Below are 25,473 nucleotides of genomic sequence, written 5' to 3'. Positions count from 1 at the left end.
CAATAATTTATCCATCAGTTGCTTAACATTAAGATCGTCACAACCCACAGCAAGCAGATATGTGATTTTCTGCCTCATGTAAAACTGAGCATTTAGACCATTATAATTTTCCAAATCAGAATGCTTGTGAGAAATTGGCATCTTTAAGTGTTTTGTCTCTTGATTGTTCAGGGAAGAGGAAATTATTGAGATAGAGTTTGTTCAAAGATTCAGTCACACTACAAAACAATGGCTATCACTGGGTAGCAAGGGCTGTCCATCAAGAACCCCTATCATTTCACATTTCAAAACAATAGATGTCACCAGAAGCATGAGCTGTCCATCAAGAATGCTCATCATTCCACGGCGCTCAGAATTGCCTATGACAAAGAGGAATGAATGATCAATATTGGCCTTTATCTCACAGCGTGGTTTACATTCTAAAGTCTGTCATAACCACTTTATCAACATTCAGATGGACCTGGAGCAAAGACTGGGAGGTTAAGAACACTGGCTGCTCTTCAAGAGGACCTGAGTTTTATTCCCAGCACTCACATGGCAGATCACAACTATTCTATCTCCAGTTACAGAGTATCATTCTCTTTTGACTTCTGTGGACACCAGGCATGTGTATGGTACATACACCTATGGGCAAATCAGTCAAGCATATAAAAATAAATAAGTCTCTAAAAAACACAGTCAAGCAACAGACTTTGCCATCATTTCTCAGCACACAACAGGCAAAACACTTTGACCCAGGTCAGCTTTCCAAAGTTTTTCAGATCCTGTCCTTGTTTTTACTTTAGTAATTATTCTGACAATGGTAAAAAAAAGAAATTTCTTTCCTTGAAAAAAATCTTGGTTCTAATATTTAGTTGTTAGCAGATTGATGTTTAGCTATATCTTCACTTCTTTGACAAAGATGCCCAGAGATGATAAGGACTCTGCATAACTCTTCAGGGTAAACTCCCAGATGCCTCTTCTAACAAGGCCTAACACAATTCCTATCACATAATAAAAGGCATAATAAAGATCCCATCTTCATTATGCTGTTCACAGAACCACTAAGTCTCTTGCCTATACTAAATATTTATTCATGTTATGCCATTTTTATACTCAAAGAAATAATGTGATACTATCATCAGTCTCATTCTTCAGATCATGGAGCAAATTCAGAAAGGCCAAGCAACTTATACACACACAACCAGTAAGAGGCTTATCCAGGGCGATGGCCCAAGTCTTTGCTTTCAAATTTTCTTGCTCCCTCCTCTCTATAAATTGACGTGTTCTGCAATTATCACGAAATAACCAGCACCTCTGAAAGTTTCATGCAGAGAAATCCAAGCCCTGAAACCAGAGCAGAGCTCTTAGGACCTACAGGCTATTGCATTGTGTCAATGCCAGGTTCTACCGCAGAATGGTTGACACAGAGATATGCTATCCACATTCCACTTCCATGAAAGTGCTCATGGACAGGTGTATGGATTGAGGTCAGTGAGCATCCTTAAACTGTCACTTCTGCCAGGGTTGCCTCATTTGCAGAGCTGCTTAGCCAGAAGTCATGGCCTCCATGTGAGAATCCACATTGCATAACTGAGTTCTGGTCTAACGTTCACACTCTCACAGACCCCATTGATCCATGCCTTCTTAGCAAAGGGTGTGGTTGTCCTTCTTCAAAGTTCAACTACTTACTCTGCTCAGTCATGCCTTCTCACTTTTCCTTTCCCAGGTCTTGATTCCTGAGGAAAATATCCCACTACAAACTTCAAGGTGGGTTGCCACATTTTTTTTTTTTTATGGAATTCAGCCTCTGACATTTCTCCCTGCTTCTCTCAAATTCTGTCTTATAGCCCCAATCTTTGTTAGAAATCTTTCTTTTCTTCTCAAAGATTGTCAGAGGTGTCCAACTTTTCAGCATTGTGATATGATATTGCCATCTACAAATTTGTTGGGCCATGATCATAGCTATCAGCGTAGATATGTGGCCTGTGGATCACAAGTTGGACATGTCTGATTTATGAGATCAGCGTTCTCAAATATTTGGACTGAGGCTTCCCTTTTGGGTAGTTCCTTGAAAACTTTTCTACAGTATTACATTTAGGTGTCTAGTTTTATGCCTATCACAAAGATCATATTCAAGTGGTATACATTTTTAAGAAAGAATAAATGAACAAATACTGAAATATGAAAAAATCAATCTGGGTCAATAATAACAAGAAAATTTTATCTATACTTTTCTTCATTTGAAAGTACTTGTAACCTAGTCATTTTTTGCCAGCCACTGCTCCACTACTGTAATAACCTAGACAAGATAGTCAACTTTTAGAAAGAAATGTTTTGTTTGAACTAATACTTTTGGTGTCGCAGTTGGTTAGTTCTTTGCTTTTAGGCCCATGAATATATAATAGAAGCAAGCTTGGTCTGTATAGCAAGTTCCAGGCAAGACACTGCTATATTGTAAGACCTATCTCTAAGAAAGAAAAAGGGAAGGAAGGAAGGAAGGAAGGAAGGAAGGAAGGGAGGGAGGGAGGGAGGGAGGGAGGGAGGGAGGGAGGGAGGAAGGAAGGAAGGAAGGAAGGAAGGAAGGAAGGAAGGAAGGAAGGAAGGAAGAGAGAAAGAAAAGAGAGAAAGAACTAAGAAAAGGCAATTTATCTGCTCATGTTATCATTGATATTGAATTAGGTATTAGGACTTCACCTCAGATAATTTTTTGTTTCAAAAGCCTATGCTATGCTGACATTTTCAAGAAATCTCTGATCTCCATCAGATAGAAGACTCTGGAAGAATCCATCAATAAGGAGTGATGCTTTGGATTTATTGTTAGCAGAGATAACATTTCTGAGCCCCACATTAACGCAGAGGAGTCCTTTCCAGTGGCTCCCTTAGATACTCCTATAACTTTAGCCTCTCTTCTTTGTTTTTATTTCAGAGATATTGGGCTGGTAGACTGCATGCATGCCTAGTACATCATCTGAATGACTTTACTTATTACATTATGAACTTACCTATCCTTAGCACTTTCTCTTATGGGTAAGGACTACATTTCCCAGAAGTCTCTTCCTTGTATTCTAGGTGTTTAGGTGAAACTACTTTTGCCTCAAAAGACACAAATATGAGTTACCATGGCCTGGGGAATATATATTTAATTCATCCAAAATTCCAGGTTACAATATAGAAGCAGCTTCATAAAATTTCTGTAGTAACAGAACAAAGTATGCCATAAATCAAGGCACTTTTTAATATACATTGGCTGAAATATTCAGTAGTTAGTAACAGCAATGAAGAAAAACCACAGCCATAGCATTCAAACTCTATTGAGTGATACTCCAAGCATTTTAGTTGCTGGAATCTGGTTTTATTAAGTTAATACATTCCAAAAGGTTTTCATCTATTACTGTATTAGGTCAGACACAGAAGTGGGCAAGGGATGGCTCTGTAGGAGGCTAAAGATAGCCCAAGATAAACTGAAATTTGGCTCTGGCCCATAAACATTCCAAACTTTTCATATTCAATAAAGTTCTACTTAATCACCTTTGAAGAAGGCTCAAGTTAGAGGGTACAATTTCTTTTTTTGAAATTTTGTCCATATAGGTTAGACTGGTTACTGAGAGCAACTGAAATTTTAGATGAACAGAGTAAAGCAGAATCGATATTCTTAAGGTGCTATGAATGGTTAGACACCATGAATGAACAGAAATCTCTTAGTTTCTGCTTCCTATTAACTTTATGTAACTAAAACTAACAACTTTACACAATTCTAACAAATTTTTGTTTTCTTGTTTTCTGCAAGAATTCAAGTTGTAGTGATTAAAGACATTTTTCTGATTCCCTAGCATGAATCTTCTGTATTTTCACTCTCCTCGTACCTCCTTTTAAAAGAAATATATTAAAACTAAAATATAGTAAACCTCTTAGCATTGTACTATACTTTTACTTTTATTAGATTTATTTAGTGTATGCATGTATGCATTTGTATGGGGGTGGGTATGGATGTGGGGTATGCATTGTGCATGTGATATGTGTGCACAGGCATCAATATTCAAGGCATCACATTCATGTGGACACCAGAAAACAACTTGTTAGAGTCAATTCCCTCTTTTTACAGAGATTCTGGATCAAACACAGGTAACAATGCTTAGCAGCTAATGTATCTACTTGCTGAACCATGTTGCTGGTCCAACTCATAATATTCTAGTGATTATTTTTACAACTGTATTCAAACTATTATGGTTTTCCATCCTGAATCTCACCACCAGTCCCATATTACTATAAAGCATTTCCTTGTGACACAGTATAAGTAGAGTCTACTGTGTGAGAAGACTCTAGGAAAATGAGAACATTAGCTTACAGTGTTTCTCATTGCAAACTGCATAGTACTCACCTTTCCCGAGCAAAAGACTTATTGAAGCTTATGGGAAGCAGCTAAATATGAGTTCTGTCCTGTATGTTGTAAGAGTCTTGGCACAAGAATTGCTGTCTTTCTTACTCTGTTAAAGACAAAGTGAATCACTGATCCTGCACTATAAAAACCTCACAAAAGAAGACCAGAAACTAAACAAAATATCACACCCATATTCCTGCTGCCATACATAAAACTTCAAGAAGATATGGAGGAATGAATCAAAACAACAGATAGGGACACTATAAACCTAGAGAGAAGGCTCTTCCCCTCAGAATTTAGTTTTCTACCAAGTGAGAGCCCTATTACAACTTGAGTACCTGACCCCTTGACCATGAGACAACTTTAATAAGCTATAAACAAAAGAGTTTAATTAGTTTTGTGAAAGGACAGATACGTCCTAACTTGTAACGCCCCATCATTGCCAGTAATGAAATATATGTAATGGTTCAACAGTAGCATAAAATAGACTTTCTGGTACCTCAAATATAAGATTTACCAAATCAACAGTTTAGTAGATTAACTATACAAGAAGACAACTGTGGTTGAGATCCTAAATAGTGACCAGGAAGACAACACACAGCAGAAAATAAAGAGCACAAAGGCAAAAATGAGAATTATGAGGGTAAACAATGTAAGAGACTTTGAAGACAGATCTCAAAGAAAGTGATGAAGCAGAGAATATAGCAAAACAAAAAGTGGCAAATGGGTTCTCTGAGTCCGACAGCTATAGTATTGAAATTATGTAAAAGTAAGCTCACAGAATGTTAGAAATATACTCATAAAATGCCAGGAAATTCAAAGTAAAATTTCAAACAACCTGAAAAAAATAAAAATTAATCACTTTATTCCAAAATATAGATGGCACAGAAAAGGCTTTTCTCAGGAAAAAAAAACCCTATATATTCTTATAGCATTGACAAACAAATATGAGAAGAGAAAGTATTTGTCTTTTGGAAAGAATCGCAAATTTAATGAGAAAGAAATAAGAAAGGAAATTACAAAAATTGTAGAATTAATAAAATAGTTTAAGGTTGTTCTTTGAGAAAAACCAATGAGAAGATAACTGTCTTGGAAATCAGATTAAAAAAAATACTTACAAGCCTTAAAATGTGAAAGGAGACTTTTGGATATACATGATGACATTTTAAATTCAAAGCAGTGTCTTTCAATAAAGTGACATTATGACCACTTAGAATGTGGTATATGTCACCTTTCCCTTGATTCAGAATTTTCTTTCAGGTATTCATTTCCTGTACCTCAATTTTGGAATAAGCCAAGTGATTTGACATGAAGAATAAAATGAGGTGGAATTGTGACTCTTCTCAATGTAGGCCTTAAGAGGCCTTAGCCATACTCTCCTTCCTTCTTGTATCCCTGCAGTCACCCTGAGACTAGCTCCATGATTTCTTGATTTGATTAATAGAAAAATGAGAGTTTTCTTAGAAAAAAAGTAGTACTAAGCACTATGGTCTGTAGCAACAGAGCCAGACAGACCTACAGTGACAATTAGAGTCACTTACATGAACTCAGACCAGAACAAGCAGACCCTGACCAACAAAAGACCCATAAATAGTAAATTAAATTATGTATGTGTCAATTTACACCATTGAGGGTTTTACTGGTTTGTTTCATAAAAATTACTAGCTATATATACTATTAAATTTGGAAATGTGACAGAGGTTCAGTAACTCGTAAACTTAAGTTATGGCATCAATTACTTGCATCAAAGAAAAAAATAATATAAATGGTGATATTAATATAGCCTTAAAAGTCATTTGATAATATTTAGCTACACTCCTAATATGTTTATCAGTTAAATATGATTAACTTATCTTGAAATAGTACAGTTTACCAAAAAATGGAAGCCAAATATAATCACAAATGGGAAAGCACTAACCCAATCAAATAAAATCAGAACTAGAAAAGCATGCTTCATATCCCTATTATAAGTCATCACTGTCTTGAAGTTTCTAGCTAATAAAAAATACCAAAAGGAACTAATATAAACATCAATAACTATACTGATATCTTCATCTGTTAATGTTTTATTTATAAAACTAAAAATCAAAAATCAATGCAAGTGACTCAGAGAATTTGGCAGGTGGAAGAATATAAAATTGTTTAACATGCACTTGCAAACACACAATATAGTGTGTCTCTATTCAAGTAATAAACACTGAAATGAAAATGGAATAAAATTATATTCACAGTGATGAAAATATCCTATATAATATTGGAATAAATTTAATGAGAAAAGCATCAAGTCAATGTGAAAAAAAAAAAAAACAAAAAACAAATCCTAACAAAATGAGTGAATGAACCAGAGGAGTTGATATGAGACTTCAATTTTCTCAATGTCAATATTATATATTCAAATTCCAATTTAAATCCCCAATGTAGTTTTTTGCTGTAGAAAAAGAGGATATTCATATAATATATTTTAATACTTATATGTAAGAATAAATGCCCTAGAATAAGCATGAAAAATAAGAGAGGGGGAGGAAGGGAGGGAAAGAAAAAATACTTTCTAGACATAGAATATGCTCTAAAGTTACTTTGATCAAATGAAATGACAGCAGCACATATGTAATTGACAAAGCGATTTAAGAACAAAGCCAATTATGCACAATTATACAAATACAATCGTTTAAGTCATTTAAAGCATAAGAGAAGTTGGTATTTCATTTCAGTTCACAAAGATGTATTGGAAAGAAAATATGCATGCAATTAGCTATTAACTTGAAACAAATGAGACTATATTTACCTAAAATAAAAATTATATAGAGGTAAAGAAAAAATTAAAGAATAACAAAAATTCTGTAATGTCTATTACCACGCAATGGAAAGAGCCTCTTAACCAATTCCTCAAGCTGACTGAGAAGTTATAAAAGTCATTTTACAACATACAGTTTTTAAGAATTTGGGTAAAATCACCACAATTCAAACAGATTAACAAGACTTGGTAAACATAGCTATACCTAGAAAAGACATGAGGAGTTTAGAGTGATAAAGGGTGGGCTTACAAGGAAAAATACAAGAATCACCTACAAATTGAGAGGCATAGGAGGAGGAGAAGCTGCAGCTTTAAATAAGTAAATTTCTCCCCTAAAGAAGTCAAATTGATAAGGCACTTAAACCAGGGACAGTAAATCACCAACTTACTTTACATATAAGACCAATGACATTTACAACAGGTTATAAGGGGAGTAGAGAGATGGCTCAGTGGTTAAGAGTGCTTTCTGTTTTTTCATATTGTAGAAGGCCCAGGTTTAGTTGACAGAACCCACATAACAACTCACAACTCTCTGTACCTCTAGACTCAGGGCATAATCCTTCTTCTGAGTTTGGTTAATTTACACACACACACATGGTATATACACATACATGCACACACACACACACACACACACACACACACACACACATATATATATATATATATATATATATATATATATATATAAAGCACTGTGAAGTCAACATAGTAGTATTGCAGCATAAAGTATACTGCATTGCTAGTGCAACTGTAAATTTATTATGTGCTTTTAAGAAAGCAATGGGGCGCTCTTCCGGTCAGACCAGCACCTGGGTAGCTAGGGCACAGGGTCAGCTGACACTCGCCAGCTACCCACAACACCTGCCACAGGATCTTAAGACTTCTGGTGAGTGGAACACAGCTTCTGCTCCAATCCAATTGCGCGCGGGACCTGAGACTGCATTAGTTAGGGAAGCAGAAAACCAGCCTGAGTAGGGCCAAAAGCCTCATCCGGTCTGACCAGCACCGGGGTAGCTAGAGCTCAGAGTCAACTGACACACGCCAGCTACCCATGACACCCGCCACAGGATTTTGAGACTTCTGGTGAGTGGAACACAGAGTCTGCTCCAATCTTTAAACAGTGACAAAGATAACAACTAACCCCAGAGATTACCAGATGGCGAAAGGTAAACGTAATAATCTTACTAACAGAAACCAAGGCCACTCACCATCATCAGAACCCAGCACTCCCACTTTGCCCAGTCCCGGGCACCCCAACACACCCGATAAGCTAGACCCGGATCTAAAAGCATATCTCATGATGATGGTAGAGGATATCAAGAAGGACTTTAATAACTCACTTAAAGAATTACAGGAGAACATGGCTAAAGAGTTACAAGTCCTTAAAGAAAAACAGGATAATACAATCAAACAGGTAGAAGTCCTTAAAGAAAAACAGGAAAACACATACAAACAGATGATGGAAATGAACAAAACCATACTAGACCTAAAAAGGGAAGTAGACACAATAAAGAAAACCCAAAATGAGGCAACACAGGAGATAGAAACCCTAGGAAAGAAATCTGAAACCATAGATACGAGCATCAGCAACAGAATACAAGAGATAGAAGAGAGAATCTCAGGTGCAGAAGATTCCATAGAGAACATCGGCACAACAATCAAGGAAAATGTAAAACACAAAAAGATCCTAACTCAAAACATCCAAGAAATACAGGACAAAATGAGAAGACCAAAACTTCGGATAATAGGAGTGGATGAGAATGAAGATTTTCAACCCAAAGGACCAGCAAACATCTTCAACAAAATTATAGAAGAAAACTTCCCAAATCTAAAGAAAGAGATGCCCATGAACATACAAGAAGCCTACAGAACTCCAAATAGACTGGACCAGAAAAGAAATACCTCCCGATTCATAATAATCAGAACAACAAATGCACTAAATAAAGATAGAATACTAAAAGCAGTAAGAGAAAAAGGCCAAGTAACATATAAAGGCAAGCCTATCTGAATTACACCAGATTTTTCACCAGAGACTATGAAAGCCAGAAGGGCCTGGACAGATGTTATACAAACACTAAAAGAACACAAATTAAAGCCCAGGCTACTATACCCAGCCAAACTCTCACTTAACATAGATGGAGAAACCAAAGTATTCCACAACAAAACCAAATTCACACATTATCTCTCCACGAATCCAGCCCTTCAAAGGATAATAACAGAAAAAAACCAATACAAGGATGGGAACCACGCCCTAGAAACAATAAGAAGGCAATCCCTCCACAAACCTAAAAGAAGACAGCCACAAGAACAGAATGCCAACTTTAACAACAAAAATAACAGGAAACAACAATTACTTTTCCTTAATATCTCTTAATATCAATGGATTCAACTCCCCGATAAAAAGACATAGACTAACAAACTGGCTACACAAATAAGACCCAACATTTTGCTGCTTACAGGAAACTCATCTCAGAGAAAAAGATAGACACTACCTCTGAATGAAAGGCTGGAAAACAAATTTCCAAGCAAATGGTATGAAGAAACAAGCTGGAGTAGCCATTCTAATATCTGATAAGATTGACTTCCAACCCAAAGTCATCAAAAAAGACAGGGAGGGGCACTTCATACATATCAAAGGTAAAATCCTCCAAGAGGAACTATCAATCCTGAATATCTATGCTCCAAATACAAAGGCAGCCACATTCATTAAAGAAACTTTAGTAAATCTAAAAGCACACATTGCACCTCATACAATAATAGTGGGAGACTTCAACACACCACTTTCACCAATGGACAGATCATGGAAACAGAAACTAAACAGGGACACAGTGAAACTAACAGAAGTTATGAATCAAATGGATCTGGCAGATATCTACAGAACATTCTATCCTAAAACAAAAGGATATACCTTCTTCTCAGCACCTCATGGTACCTTCTCCAAAATTGACCACATAATTGGTCACAAAACATGCCTCAACAGATACAAAAATATTGAAATTGTCCCATGCATCCTATCAGATCACCATGGACTAAGGCTGATCTTCAATAAAAACATAAATAATAGAAAGCCAACATTCACGTGGAAACTGAACAACACTCTTCTCAATGATACCTTGGTCAAGGAAGGAATAAAGAAAGAAATTAAGGACTTTTTAGAGTTCAATGAAAATGAAGCCACAACATACCCAAACTTATGGGACGCAATGAAAGCATTTCTAAGAGGAAAACTCGTAGCTCTGAGTGCCTCCAAAAAGAAACTAGAGAGAGCACACATTAGCAGCTTGACAACACACCTAAAAGCACTAGAACAAAAGGAAGCAAATTCACCCAAGAGGAGTAGATGACAGGAAATAATCAAACTCAGGGGCGAAATCAACCAAGTGGAAACAAGAAGAACTATTCAAAGAATCAACCAATCAAGGAGCTGGTTCTTTGAGAAAATCAACAAGACAGATAAACCCTTAGCCAGACTCACAAGAGTGCACAGGGAAAGCATTCTAATTAACAAAATCAGAAATGAAAAAGGAGACATAACAACAGATCCTGAAGACATCCAAAACACCATCAGATCCTTCTACCAAAGGCTATACTCAACAAAACTGGAGAACCTGGATGAAATGGAGAACTTCCTACACAGATACCAGGTACCAAAGAAGAATCAAGAGCAGCTTAATGATCTAAACAGCCCTATATCCCCCAAAGAAATAGAAGCAGTCATTAATAGTCTCCCAACCAAAAAAAGCCCAGGACCAGATGGGTTTAGTGCAGAGATCTATCAGACCTTCAAAGAAGATCTAATCCTAGTTCTTCACAAACTATTCCACAAAATAGAAACAGAAGGTACTCTACCCAACTCATTCTATGAAGCCACAATTACTCTGATACCTAAACCACAAAAAGACACAACAAAGATAGAAAACTTCAGACCAATATCCCTTATGAATATTGATGCAAAAATCCTCAATAAAGTTCTTGCTAACCGAATCCAAGAACACATCAAAACAATCATCCATCCTGACCAAGTAGGTTTCATCCCAGGGATGCAGGGATGGTTCAATATATGGAAATCCATCAACGTAATCTAGTATATAAACAAACTCAAAGACAAAAACCACATGGTCATCTCGTTAGATGTGGAAAAAGCATTTGACAAGATCCAACACCCATTCATGATAAAAGTCTTGGAAAGATCAGGAATTCAAGGCCCATACCTAAACATGATAAAAGCAATCTACAGCAAACCAGTAGCCAACATCAAAGTAAATGGTGAGAAGCTTGAAGCAATCCCTCTAAAATCAGGGACTAGACAAGGCTGTCCACTTTCTCCATACCTATTCAACATTGTACTTGAAGTCCTAGCCAGAGCAATTCGACAACAAAAGGAGATCAAAGGGATACAAATTGGAAAAGATGAAGTCAAAATATCACTCTTTGCAGATGATATGATAGTATATATAAGTGACCCTAAAAATTCCACCAGAGAACTCCTAAACCTGATAAACAGCTTCGGTGAAGTAGCTGGATATAAAATTAACTCAAACAAATCAATGGCCTTTCTCTACACAAAGAATAAACAGGCTGAGAAAGAAATTAGGGAAACAACACCCTTCTCAATAGTCACAAATAATATAAAATATCTTGGCATGACTCTAACTAAGGAAGTGAAAGATCTGTATAATAAAAACTTCAAGTCTCTGAAGAAAGAAATTATAGAAGATCTCAGAAGATGGAAAGATCTCCCATGCTCATGGATTGGCAGGATCAACATTGTAAAAATGGCTATCCTGCAAAAAGCAATCTACAGATTCAATGCAATCCCCATCAAAATTCCAAATCAATTCTTCAACGAATTAGAAAGTGCAATCTGCAAATTCATCTGGAATAACAAAAAACCTAGGATAGCAAAAACTCTTTTCAAGGATAAAAGAACCTCTGGTGGAATCACCATGCCTGACCTAAAGCTTTACTACAGAGCAATTGTGATAAAAACTGTGTGGTACTGTTATAGTAACAGACAAATAGACCAATGGAATAGAATTGAAGATCCATAAATGAACGCACACACCTATGGTCACTTGATCTTCGACAAGGGAGGTAAAAACATCCAGTGGAAGAAAGACAGCATTTTCAACAAATGGTGCTGGCACAACTGGTTGTTAACATGTAGAAGAATGCGAATCGATCCATTCCTATCTCCTTGTACTAAGGTCAAGTCTAAGTGTATCAATTAACTTCACATAAAACCAGAGACACTGAAACTTATAGAGGAGAAAGTGGGGAAAAGCCTTGAAGATATGGGAACAGGGGAATAATTCTTGAATAGAACAGCAATGGCTTGTGCTGTAAGATCGAGAATTGACAAGTGGGACCTCATGAAACTACAAAGCTTCTGCAAGGCAAAAGACACCATCAATAAGACAAAAAAAACCACCAACAGATTGGGAAAGGATCTTTACCTATCCTAAATCAGATAAGGGACTAATATCCAATATATATAAAGAACTCAAGAAGGTGGACTCCAGAAAGTCAAATAACCCCATTAAAAAATGGGGCTCAGAACTGAACAAAGAATTCTCACCTGAGGAATACCGAATGGCAGAGAAGCACCTGAAAAAATGTTCAACATCCTTAATCATCAGGGAAATGCAAATCAAAACAACTCTGAGATTCCACCTCACACCAGTCAGAATGGCTAAGATCAAAAATTCAGGTGACAGCAGATGCTGGCGAGGATGTGGAGAAAGAGGAACACTCCTCCATTGTTGGTGGGATTGCAAGCTTGTACAACCACTCTGGAAATCAGTTTGGCGGTTCCTCAGAAAATTGGACCTAGTACTACCGGAGGATCCAGCAATACCTCTCCTGGGCATATATCCAGAAAATGTCCCAACCGTTAAGAAGGACACATGCTCCACTATGTTCATAGCAGCCCTATTTATAATAGCCAGAAGCTGGAAAGAACCCAGATGTCCCTCAACAGAGGAATGGATACAGAAATTATGGTACATTTACACAATGGAGTACTACTCACCTATTAATAAGAATGAATTTATGAAATTCCTAGCCAAATGGATGGACCTGGAGGGCATCATCTTGACTGACGTAACACAATCACAAAGGAACTCACACAATATGTAATCACTGATAAGTGGATATTAGCCCAAAACTTAGGATACCCAAGATATAAGATACAATTTGCTAAACGCATGAAACTCAAGAAGAATGAAGACCAAAATGTGGACAATATGCCCCTTCTTAGAATTGGGAACTAAACACCCATGGAAGGAGTTACAGAGACAAAGTTTGGAGCTGTGATGAAAGGATGGACCATCTAGAGACTGCCATATCCAGGGATCCATCCCATAATCAGCTTCTAAACGCTGACACCATTGCATACACCAGCAAGATTTTGCTGAAAGGACCCAAATATAGCTGTCTCTTGTGAGACTATGCCAGTGCCTAGCAAACATAGGATTGTATGCTCACAGTCAGCTATTGGATGTATCACAGAGCTCCCATTGGAGAATCTAGAGAAAGTACCCAAGGAGCTAAAGGGATCTGCAACCCTATAGTTGGAACAACATGATGAACTAACCAGTACCCCGGAGCTCTTGTCTCTAGCTGCATATGTATCGAAAGATGGCCTAGTCAGCCATCACTGGAAAGAGAGGCCCATTGGACTTGCAAACTTTATATGCCCCAATATAGGGGAATGCCAGGGCCAAAAGAATGGGAATGGGTGGGTAGGGAAGTGGGGGGCGGTATGGGGGACTTTTGGAAATGTAATTGAGGAAAATATGCAATAAAAAATATTAAAAATTAAAAAAAAAGAAAGCAATGGGGCAACTCTGTAGGAATTAAAAGCAACGTTCATTTTTCAACCCAGTTATTTTATTCTTGGGAATCTATTTCAGACTAAGAAAAATGGCAGCATGTAAATCTATATAATCAAGATTTTATTGTGATTTTTGCCTTCTATTAGGAAAATGTGGAAGTAAAATGAATGCCCACAAAAGTAATTGCTTGGATAACTTATTTTCATCTATATAACAAAGTGTTGCCTAAGCAATAAAGAATCAAATTAAACAATTGTAGGTGATTTGTAGGTTTTGTTGAATGGGAATAATAGAAGAACAGTAGCAAATACTGATTTAACTAAATGTTGAGTACTTTATGTAGTCTAGCCTAGCTTAGAACTATGTAATTGAAGCTATCCTTGATATTACAATCCTCTTGTATCTGCTACCCATCTTCTGGGATTACAGGAGAGTACCTAGTTTTGGTTTCTATTTCCAAGACACTGAATCTTCATAACACTATGAGATGGGTACTATTATTCTCATTTTCTAGATGAACAAAATAAACCCCTAGAGAACCTAAGGTCACATCACTAATGAAAGGCAAGAAGAGTGTGATACAGAAAAGTGTGACTGACTATATAATTTCTGTATAAATTGTAATTTGACAGGTAAGCATAGGCATTTGTGCACATATGCAAATTATATATGTTTGCTACAATTCTAGGAGAATAAAAATGTAGAAGAATGCATATTAAACTAGTAATATAGTTAAGCATTTTATAGTTGTATTTTATTATATACATACATTATATATTGATTTAAATATATATGATTTAAATATACATATATTGATTTAAAATTAAGAAATAGCCACATTTCAACAATGAACAATTCTACAGCAGTTTCTGCTCTGTATATGTCAAAGAAAGGAAGTCTATTCCAAGTTCATTCAGATCACCATTGCTTGATGCCTCTTGCTCCTCCTCTGTAGCCTCTGGCATTGTGATCATCTCTCCCGTATGGCAGAAGAACTGTATTTAGAAATGCCAGGTGCTTCCCATCATACCAAAGCCAAGAACCACCCTGGAAACTAGTCATTGCTATATTAAATTGTCCAACTTAAGAAGACTTCTGAGACCCCATATCTGTACACAAATTTCAGATTTAAGAGATCTGCTTCATATACTTGCATCCTAGATGAAATAAAGCTACATTGTATGATGTTCTACCTATGACAGAAAGATATAATAATTTTATTATTATTATTATTATTTTATGTGCATGGCATATGAATGTGTGTTATAGGTGAACACTTCAACACAAGGAGGCCAGACTTCAATGTCAAGTGTCTCTTTTCTATTGCTCTTTACTAGAAAGGTCTCTTATTAAATGCGGCTAGATTTGCTGACCAGTGAGTCCCAGGGATCCTCTTGTCTTATCTCACAGCACTGGGCAGCATTAGAGACATGTGCCACCACACTCATCATTTTACACATATAGGTTCTGAGCAACCAAACCCAGGTCTTCCTCATGCTTGCACAGCAAGCACTTTACTCTCTCAGTCAAACCTTGTGCCCTTAAGACAGAATTAATTGTTATCATGCCCATGATGGGATGGTGGACACATTGTACTCTCATGCTTAAGGTATTTCCAGAGGCAAAATGGGTTGTGATATCTTTTCCAATGAAGCTTGGGCTCTTGAAAAAAAAAAGGTCCTGTTTTTGTTTGTTTGTTTGTTTGCTTGCTTGCTTGGTTTTGGTCTGATTTTAAACTTATACTTTTTACATTGAAATTCTATTACCTTTATTTTATTTATTTTACATAGTGATAGGTTTCATAAATATATTTTCATAGAAGCATATGAAGTGTTATGACCATATTTATTTCCTACCCTCCCATCTTCTCCTCTTCCCATGATTCCTCTTTATCTCCACAGACGGCCTTCCCCCTACTTCCATTGCATATAAATATATTATGTAGCTGAATAAATTTAGCAACCACAAATGAGAAAAAATGCAATATTTTGCTTTCTGATCTGGTAAAGAGATGGTGTTTGAGTTAGATTCAGTGTCTCTGAACATGAGGTCAATATCAGATTTCCTGGGGTATTTAAAAACTCCAACTCTACTAACTCAGAATTCCAAGAAATGAGATCTAAGAGTTAGCATGTTTTAAAAAGTCCTCCATATCACTCTTATATACACTACAGTATAGACCATAAGAAATTACGTATATATATATATGGGGATGCAGAGAAGTGAGAAAAGACACAGGAATCAAAGACAATAGCAGGGCGAAACAGACCAGGCATGAAAGCAGAATGGAAAACAGTATCTAACTCAATTTGATAGGGCTTTTAGAGTTAGTAAAGACAATGATAACAAACAAGATTGCAAAAGTAGACAAGGAATTCTACAAATACCAAGGTAAGGAACTTTAACTTGATTCTAAAACAATGGAAATCATTGATACATTTAAACAAACAAGACAATCATAGTAGAACTGTACCTTTCCAGAGCTTCCCAAATCGAGTGTTGCATCAGAATTACCAGGGTTGTTTGCTGAAAATTCCACTTCGAGAGCACTACCCCAGACCTTCTGAGTCAAAATTTCCAGGGATGTAGCCCAGATTTTAAAGTTATAAAGAATGTTCCCAGGTGGTTTCTGAACAGTCAGCCTGGTAATTGTTAATGATTGAATTGGGGACCCATTTCTTTACTGATGGATACATTTGTGAAACGTTGGTTTTGTACACAGGACTTTGATTATTAGATGCACTTGTTCAAAGTACTAGGCATAAGGGTAATATTTGTAAGTAACTTGCAGTAAATCTCCTTGTTCAGTGAAAGAAAAAGACTTTATGTTCTCCATAGCATTTCCATAAAATACATGCCTATGGTAAATGCAAACCCTTGACAACTTTAATAAAATACTACATGATTTTGTGCCTAGTGGTAGTAATGCCATATGGCTGCACTAAAAGTAACAAGGGAAAAATAACTATGAATGTTCAAGTTTCACCTAGTCTTACAACACAGGAAATGAGCCTCCAGATGATACTGAATGAAAGTAAAAAGTGTTAGTAAGATGTGATACTAAGCAGAAGGCTGAACCTGGATAATGTGGTCATTTTGAGGTTGCAGGAAAAGGTGAAGCAATAGCACAGGTAGACCAGATAGTCATTTATTGTGACTCATGCTTTAATGAGGATCAGATTATATAACATTTAGGATGATTTTTGTGAGGTCAAAATTTCATATTTGTTATTTGGACACGTGTCTATCTTAAAGATAGAAGGCAAAAAGAATAGATGTGGAGAGGACACATACAATGTTTAAGTATTTGTCTAATTTGTTTGTAAAAGTAAACAAAGGCAATTCTGAGTCAGGAGGGTTTTTGACACAAGATTTGTGGTATTTTAAGAGTGTCATTTTCATTTAAAGAAAGTGTATCTCTTATAAAAGCATATCTTCATTTCTATGAAAACATCATTGTTGGCAAGTAAGGATCTAGCCGAGGAGTTTGCTTAGCACAATGCTGAAAAGCCAACCTGAGCCTTTTATTAGCAAAACTGATAATTTTTTTCCAGCGGCTCCTAACCTCTCATCCAAAAATTCCCAGTTCCCCTTCAGTTCCCACTCCTTCCTCAAGGCCCATTGCTCTGTACAATCTAGAAACTAGAAATCTGTCTTAACAGCAGCATTTCAGGAAGGAAATATAATCCAATCAAGTATTTTGTGAATCTTAGTTCTAATGAATCTTTCCAACAGACTTCTTGAACTATAGGGATCCATTTCTGGTCTATTCTAGATTATATTGCGCTGTTACATAGCAGAGAAGGTGAATATAGATAAACAATGTCCTAGGACAAATTCAAATTCACCCAGTAGTGGGAGAAGAGAGACAATGAAAGTAGTCGGAATAAAGCAGATCTGGGTACAGACATTGAGAGAAAGTTAAGTTGATCAGTTTGTGTTTTCTTGCTGACTAATCATTTGTTTTTGTGGTGGGAAGGTGAAAAGAAAAGAATTAATTCCCACATGCTATCATGGCATTGTGGGTGTTTTCGGAGCACAGACTTTTCATTTGTAGGTTCTGTCCTGCCCTGACATTTGTCTCCCTGTCCCAGACAGAGGAAACTTGGGCCTGTGTTACACAACAGGACCCCAATTCCTGAAGCATTTCCCCGGGTGATTTTGGTTTCACCTACCTTAGAAGTGGAGATGCAACGGGCCTGGTGGTGAGGAACAAAGAAGGTCCCACCATGAACCAAAGCTTAAAGGGCCTGGTTTCTATTATTGCCAACGGTCATGCACTCCCGAGGCCAGGAAGATTCTTGGTCATATCGTCACCATGCGTTTCTGAGGTTTTCAAGAGTCTGCATCAGGGCCAAAGTACCCCCAAGTCCTAAAGTTCCCCTTGGCTTTAAGGGCTTCAAGCAAGAAAAACAAATGCAGAAGATTTTCAGTGGCCAGTGGACCCTGCTCTGTTCATATCCGACTGTTCTGAGGAGTGGTAAGTCACAGGGTCTATATTGCAGCTATTTTTAGTGAAACCAAATTCCTTCCCCAAGTTCTTCTGCTTCCAATTTGTTCTAAGTGTAGGAGACCAGCTGTGGGCAGATCATCTTACTGGACCAAGGCTCTGTCAAGGCGAAGGCACCAAAGCGGCGAGGTGGAGTAAAGCTCACAGATTTTGGTGAGATGGTCCTGTCTCACTTTCTCACTCTCTCCAGAGGAGGAGGATCTTCTGGAAAGGAAAGTGTTGCTGTACTGGTAGTGGGCTTTCCCCTGCATTACGGCAGAAACGTGATACATAGGTGACTTCAGAGGGGAAAAATGGAGAAACTGGCAGCCCTTTCACTTTCTTTTCTAGCTCCCATAAACAACACAGGCACACAAGCGTTCAGCAGGTTTTGCAGATTAAATCCACACCTTGGTCAGATTTAAGACTGGCATCACCCTTGTGCCAAGCCAGGGATGAAAGGATGAGAAGAATTTGTGTCTAGTCACTTTGTAGCTGTCATTCATTGTTCTAAGGGGTCATTTTAGTGGAGAGGAAAATTCAGAGAAGGTTTTTGTTTTTTGTTTTTTGTTTTTTGTTTTTTGTTTTTTGTTTTTTTGGCTTCAGACTTTGGCCACAGGTGTTAATTCAGAAGTAGACAGCTCTCTGGGCTCTTGAGAATGCTAATTGCCTTCTCAGATTCATCTAGGTAAGTGGTTTACAAAGTGTGGGCTGTGACCCATCAAACAGTAATGCAATCTATTCAGGAGGCTGCCATCCACACTTAAAAATGAAAAGAAAGAAAATGGTTAGAACAGAATCCAATAAATCAGAATCAAGAATAGAAAATAATGCATTCCTTGCAATAAGGGTGACATCTCGAAAACTCCTGTTTCTTCTATGTGTGTGCACCGCATACAATGGATTTCTTCCTGTTTCTCACAGTACTAATTCACTTAAAAATATTGATCTGGAGCATTTGGTAGAAAAGAACATAAATCCCAGATCACTTCAATTTTATCAATTCTACAATGACTACTATAACCTGTAGTTCGGGGAGTTAGTTAGAAACACTACTTACTCTGTTTCTTTCTTAGTTCTCTTGAACTACGTTTACAGTGGTAGATTCATCTCTCTTTTTCAGGGGAAAAGAGCTAGAGCTTGGCTGAAGCTCTACGTCAGTCTGAGTACTTAATACGAGAGACGAGCTCGTGCATGGATTTATGGCTGACTCCAAAGTATGTGTTCTTCATAACTTGCGACCACTTCTCTCTCTAATGGATCATTTACAAGGTTAAAGTCATCAGTTACACAAATGTAACGATAGCTTTATATATAAAAGATCAGGGCTGGAGAGATGGCTCAAACGTTAACAGCATATTCTGCTCTTGCAGAGGACCAAACTTCTATTCCCAACATCCATGTCAGGTGCCTTGCAAACCACCTGCATTTCCAGTTCCACAGATATCCAGTTCCTCTGGCCTTAGGGGCACATGCTTGCGCAGCACCCTCTCCCCCAAAATAAATCTATTTTTTAAAAGAGAGTAGATAACCTGTAATAAAAGAAAATGAAAATGTTTAGAAAACTAATATCGGATTTATAAAGACTTCCAGTAATCTTTTCATAAATCAAGTGCATCATTTTGAATTTGTGGCCTGCTTAACTGACAACCCCATTCCCCAAATTCAGCCTCAACGTTCTCACGCGCAGCTAGCGGACCAGCGAGAGGATATGATCTCAAGGCTTTAAGCTTTCATGATCTTGCCCCTCAAGTTGCTTCCATTCAGTTCCCCGGCGAAATCTTGTCCCAGGGCACATTTGGTTTTTATCTTTTTATAGTTTGAGCTAAATCAGTTCAACCACTTTTGAGTTGATGAGGGAAAAAAAATCGTACTTATTCCATTTCCAAAATAAACTCTTTTGGGTACACAGAAAGCTCAGAAAAGGCTGAAACTTTCAAACTTCCCACTTCACATATGGGAACGTCTAGGTCCTCATTACTTTTAAATTTATTTTTTCAATTCCTAGTGATTTGCTCATTTTGCAAACTCCTGGGTGCTGTTGTTTTTGTAATTCCCAGGGCACACACCCTGTGGGCATGCCCAGCATAGTCCAGAACAGAAACACTTTGCCTCAACTGGCGCCACCATTTGGAAAGTGTGAATGTGTGCGGGTGATGAGGGAAGTTAATAGAGAGAAAAGACATAGTACAGGAGGCCCTGCTGTGGGGAGCCCTGCTGTGAGGGGCCCTGCTGTGGGGCCTCCTGGAGAGCCGCTGCAGGAGTGCTGAATAGGTGAAAAACGACCCAAAAGGCAATTCTCCACCCCTCTTTTTTCTTTCTTTCCTGGTTCCTAACACAATCCAAAGCAACTGGGAAAGGCTGCTGGCTTCATGGAGAATTTCTCTCCAAACCCGGGAAGCCTGAAATTTGACCTACTGGCTATTAGCTCCTCTGTAGCAATTCCTGGCCACTTGTCAGAGCTTCTCTCATCTATTTAAAGTGAAAATTAATTGAATCGCAAACAGGAATAACATCTCCAGGCAAAATGGTTTCCATTTTTACCAGTGTCTTCACCAGGCACTAGGGCCACAGGAACTTGTGAAGAGTCTGGTCCAAATCTCAGTTGCCTACCATGGGGCCTACAGTTTCCTGGTTGGGCTTTACTGCGAGAGACAGTCATTCAACCCCACCTGCAGCCACATCCTTCCGCAGCTTTCAAAACAGGAACAGTTGTCTCAGTGCTCTCGGTCTCCTGGCTATTCTATTTTTTGCCAGGCTGGAATAGGATATATTACAAGCCTGCTCTGGCCAGAGCTGGGCTGGCTTGTTTAAAGGGATCCCAGATTCCAGTACTCCCCAGCCCAGAGCATGCCTCTTGGCCCTGCCTGTTTGTTACCACCTTCATGGAAGCAGTATCACAAGAACAAAGCAAAACGGGCTCTTACTTCTCAACCTTCTCATTCTGTCTGAAGCTTCTAGGAACAAAGGACATTTAATAATAGAATCCCTCCTCTGTTATTTATAGCATCAATTGCTGAAAGCTGGTTTAGGCTTATTTTTTTAAAATCCCAGCCTTTGTCACAGCCTCCCTGGGAATTGGAGCAGAAGGCAGCTACTAGCAGTTCCACTTTGCAGACCAGGAGACTGAGGGATCAATGCAAAGAGACTCCTTCAGGGATGGACCATGAGTGGAGAGCTGGTAAGCAGATCCCATTAGCACTGTGCTCGGAGGATGGGGCTGTGTTTCCTTGCTCACTTGTTCAATCCCATTTGCCTCATAGAAATCTGATGATCCTTTTGGGCTTAACTGAGTAAGTTAACCTGTCCAGTGTTTTAAACAAATAAATGCCAAGGAAGCAGAATAGAAATGGAGAAATCCTTAATTATAAAACACTTGGGAAATGGATCAGATACCTACATTGTGTGGATCCTGTTTGGATCATGAATCAACCACACCAAATGCAAGAACATATATATGAAATAAAAGGGATAATTTTACTGTTGCTGTTTATTTAATAGTGAAGGAACTATTAATTTTCAGATGTGATAAAACTACCGTGTTAAAATTATTTTACCATTTAAAGACACAGATCCAGTAGTTATAGGTGAAATGATATGATTGCTGAGATTGAAGGGAATAGATAAATGTACACATGAAACAGAAGTGCTCCTTGAGTCAATGACTGCTGTTTCCCAATAATAAACACAAGTGTTTTGTACTTTGCTCTTTAATTTTGCATGCACTTGAAATTTTCCTTAATAGATTTATTTCTTTGTTTATTTAAAAAATTACATATTTTGTTTGTTTGTTTTATGTGTGCCTGCAAAGGCTAGAAGAGGGTGTCAGATCCTCAGAAAATAGAGTCACAGACAGTTGTGAACTGTGATTTCGGTTTGGGGAATTATACATAGGTCCTATAGGAGAGCAAAAAGTACGCTTAACTATTTTGGCATCTTTCTTGCTCCAAGACTCATTTCTATTTATAAGTATGTGTATGCATGTGAGAACGTAGTTTGTATGTCTGCATTCAGTGTCCTCAGAGGCTAAAAGAGTGCATTGGATCTCCTAGAGCTACAGTTACAGGCAGTTGTGAGGCCTCAGACATGAATGCTAGGAACTTAAGTAGGGTCTCTTCAGGACCTGTTCTTTTTTTTTTATTATTATGTATTTTCCTCAATTACATTTCCAATGTTATCCCAAAAGTCCCCCATACCCCCCCCACTTCCCTACCCACCCATTCCCATTCTTTTGGCCCTGGCATTCCCCTGTATTGGGGCATATAAAGTTTGCAAGTCCAATGGGCCTCTCTTTCCAGTGATGGCCGACTAGGCCATCTTTCGATACATATGCAGCTAGAGAAAAGAGCTCTGGGGTACTGGTTAGTTCATCATGTTGTTCCAACTATAGGGTTGCAGATCCCTTTAGCTCCTTGGGTACTTTCTCTAGCTTCTCCATTGGGAGCCCTGTGATCCATCCAATAGCTGACAGTGAGCATCCACTTCTGTGTTTGTTTGGCCCCGGTATAGTTTCACAAGAGAGAGCTATATCTGGGTCCTTTCAGCAAAATCTTGCTAGTGTATACAATGGTGTCAGCGTTTGGAAGCTAATTATGGGATGGATCCCTGGATATGGCAGTCTCTAGATGGTCCATCCTTTCATCACAGCTCCAAACTTTGTCTCTGTAACTCCTTCCATGGGTGTTTTGTTCCCAATTCTAAGAAGGGACACAGTGTCCACACTTTGGTCTTCATTCTTCTTGAGTTTCATGCGTTTAGCAAATTGTATCTTATATCTTGGGTATCCTAAGTTTTGGGCTAATATCCACTTATCAGTGAATACATATTGTGTGAGTTCCTTTGTGATTGTGTTACCTCAGTCAAGATGATGCCCTCCAGGTCCATCCATTTGGCTAGGAATTTCATAAATTCATTCTTTTTAATAGCTGGGTAGTACTCCATTGTGTAAATGTACCATATTTTCTGCAGTACCTGTTCTTAATCACTGACCACTGACACATTCCTCTACCTACCTTGTTGTGGCTTTTAAGAAGAGAAACCATATTGTACCTACTCTCAATGATTTTCCAGAGTCTACATTCCCTGTAACATTTTATGAACAATCATTGGCTATGAGCTACAACAGTTAGGGAACCTAAGATGACAAAATTGGTGGTGTGGGTACAAACAAATGTCAGTTAGCACCCTGACAAAATAATTATAGGAGTAGCCTTGACTGATGTGGGATCCGGTATCATTTCTCTCAATATCATGAACTTACCAAGTGATTAATATTTGATGGACTGGAAGTGGCTTTAGACTCTAAGGTAGGGAAACTGAGTCTTAGAGGTTGCAAGTGACCTCCCAAAACCACATGGTAAACTAGCAATTTCAATAATCAAAAAAAGAAGCCACTGAGTTCCTGCACATGTTGTTCTTTGTATTCATTCCATCCCATATGAACACATGCACACATGTGCATGTGTGCACACATATATCTCCTGTGTTGAAATTCTACCCTCTAGTACCTAAGAGTGTGATGAAACTAAGATTCGGGATAAATTTTGGAGAAAATATTCATCCCACAAATAGTGACTTTGATGTAGCAAACACCTTATAGAGCACCATATGGTTATAATGATAGCGTTTTATAAACACTGTCCTAATACAAGCTGGTTGTGGAGATAGCATATCCATCCATAGCTAAGCTATGGAATCCAAAGTACTGAGAAAACAGAAGTAAGTATTGATAAACTGTAAGTGGAGATCAGAATGAAACAAATAACATTTGAGTAAAATCAAAGGTTATCGGGTAAGGCATGTCTTCAGAAATGAGTGAAAATGGGATGCCATACCAGAAAAGGGCATTCTGAGTGGGATGAACAGCATAAGCATAAGTATGGTAGTGGGATGAAAGCGCTGGCTCTAGTGGGCACAGTATTCTTGCTAAATGGCAGCTGTATAAGAAAGATAGTAATGGCCTGAATTGGGATAGAAGTAGAAGACCCAAGGCAAAGAATCTATTCTTTGGGTTCAATGGATTCCATGGTACTCTCCCTTAGCTTCAGAGCTACAGTAGCAGAGGGAATAGAAGTTGTATGCTTTAGTCACCTAGTAAGAGGATAGAAATTACAGGAATTTGATCACAGAGGAATGAGGGTTTGGAGATGTCTCTCAAGTAAACATAAGGCTCTGAAATGGGAAAAGATATGGAAAAGAAGTTAATGTGATTACAATACACAGAGCTGAGAAGAACACGGCCTGACATTATGTTATAAGGACAGAGAGGGAACAGACTACACATGGCCTTATGGGTCACATTAAGGAATTAGAACATTATCCCCTGAAGCAATTGCAAGTCATTTAACTGTTCTAAGCTGGAGGTGTGAATGTTAAGATTTGCACTTTGAAACATATTGCTGGCAATATTATGGAACTGCACTGGTAGATATAGGAGCAGAAGTAAGGTCCTAACTGGCCACCTATTACAGAAAATTGAATCAAACTTAACAGGGCATTTGAAGTGTTGAAGTGATGGTTTAGCAGCCAAGAGTGCTTGCTACTCTTTCAAAAGACTGGAGTTTGCTTCCCAGTACTCACATTGGGCAGCTCACAATGTATCTAGCTCCAGGAAATCTGTATTTTCTTCTGGCTTCTATGGGTACCTGCACTCACATGCACACACACACACACACACACACACACACACACACACACACACACACACACACAAATCAGTAAAAAAGAACAATAGTAGTCTGCAAAAGCTGATGTATTTATCAATACTTTTATCACCTCTGTGAACAAATACTCAATAGGAACAACTTATGAGACAAAAACGTTATGTCTTCATTCCCAGTATCAGAGACTTCAGTCAATGCTTGCATAGACACACTTGCCTGGAAAGATCAAGGTATCAGGACCATGTGACAGAGGGGAGTGGTTCACACTAAAGCAGTGAGACAGAGGCAAGAAAAGGGACTGTGATAGTCCAAAATACCTATCACCTAGT

The 25,473-nt window shown here is 38.0% G+C and overlaps 1 protein-coding gene across 1 annotated transcript in view; it reads right to left on the bottom strand.

Annotated features, from left to right (window-relative positions):
- Fgf13 (fibroblast growth factor 13) overlaps positions 1 to 18,528 on the bottom strand; it is a 547,137-nt gene extending 528,609 nt beyond the window's left edge. The window contains exon 1 of the mRNA XM_029473293.2: positions 18,169 to 18,528. The gene's annotated coding sequence lies outside the window, so the exon portion shown is untranslated. The remainder of the gene's footprint in view (positions 1 to 18,168) is intronic.
- Between the last annotated feature and the right edge of the window lie 6,945 nt (positions 18,529 to 25,473).

Source organism: Mus caroli, unplaced genomic scaffold (genome assembly GCF_978045245.1).
Source record: "Mus caroli unplaced genomic scaffold, Mus_caroli_1 scaffold_5, whole genome shotgun sequence".
NCBI classification, from domain to species: domain Eukaryota; kingdom Metazoa; phylum Chordata; class Mammalia; order Rodentia; family Muridae; genus Mus; species Mus caroli.
This window is presented reverse-complemented; position numbering and strand designations above follow the sequence as displayed.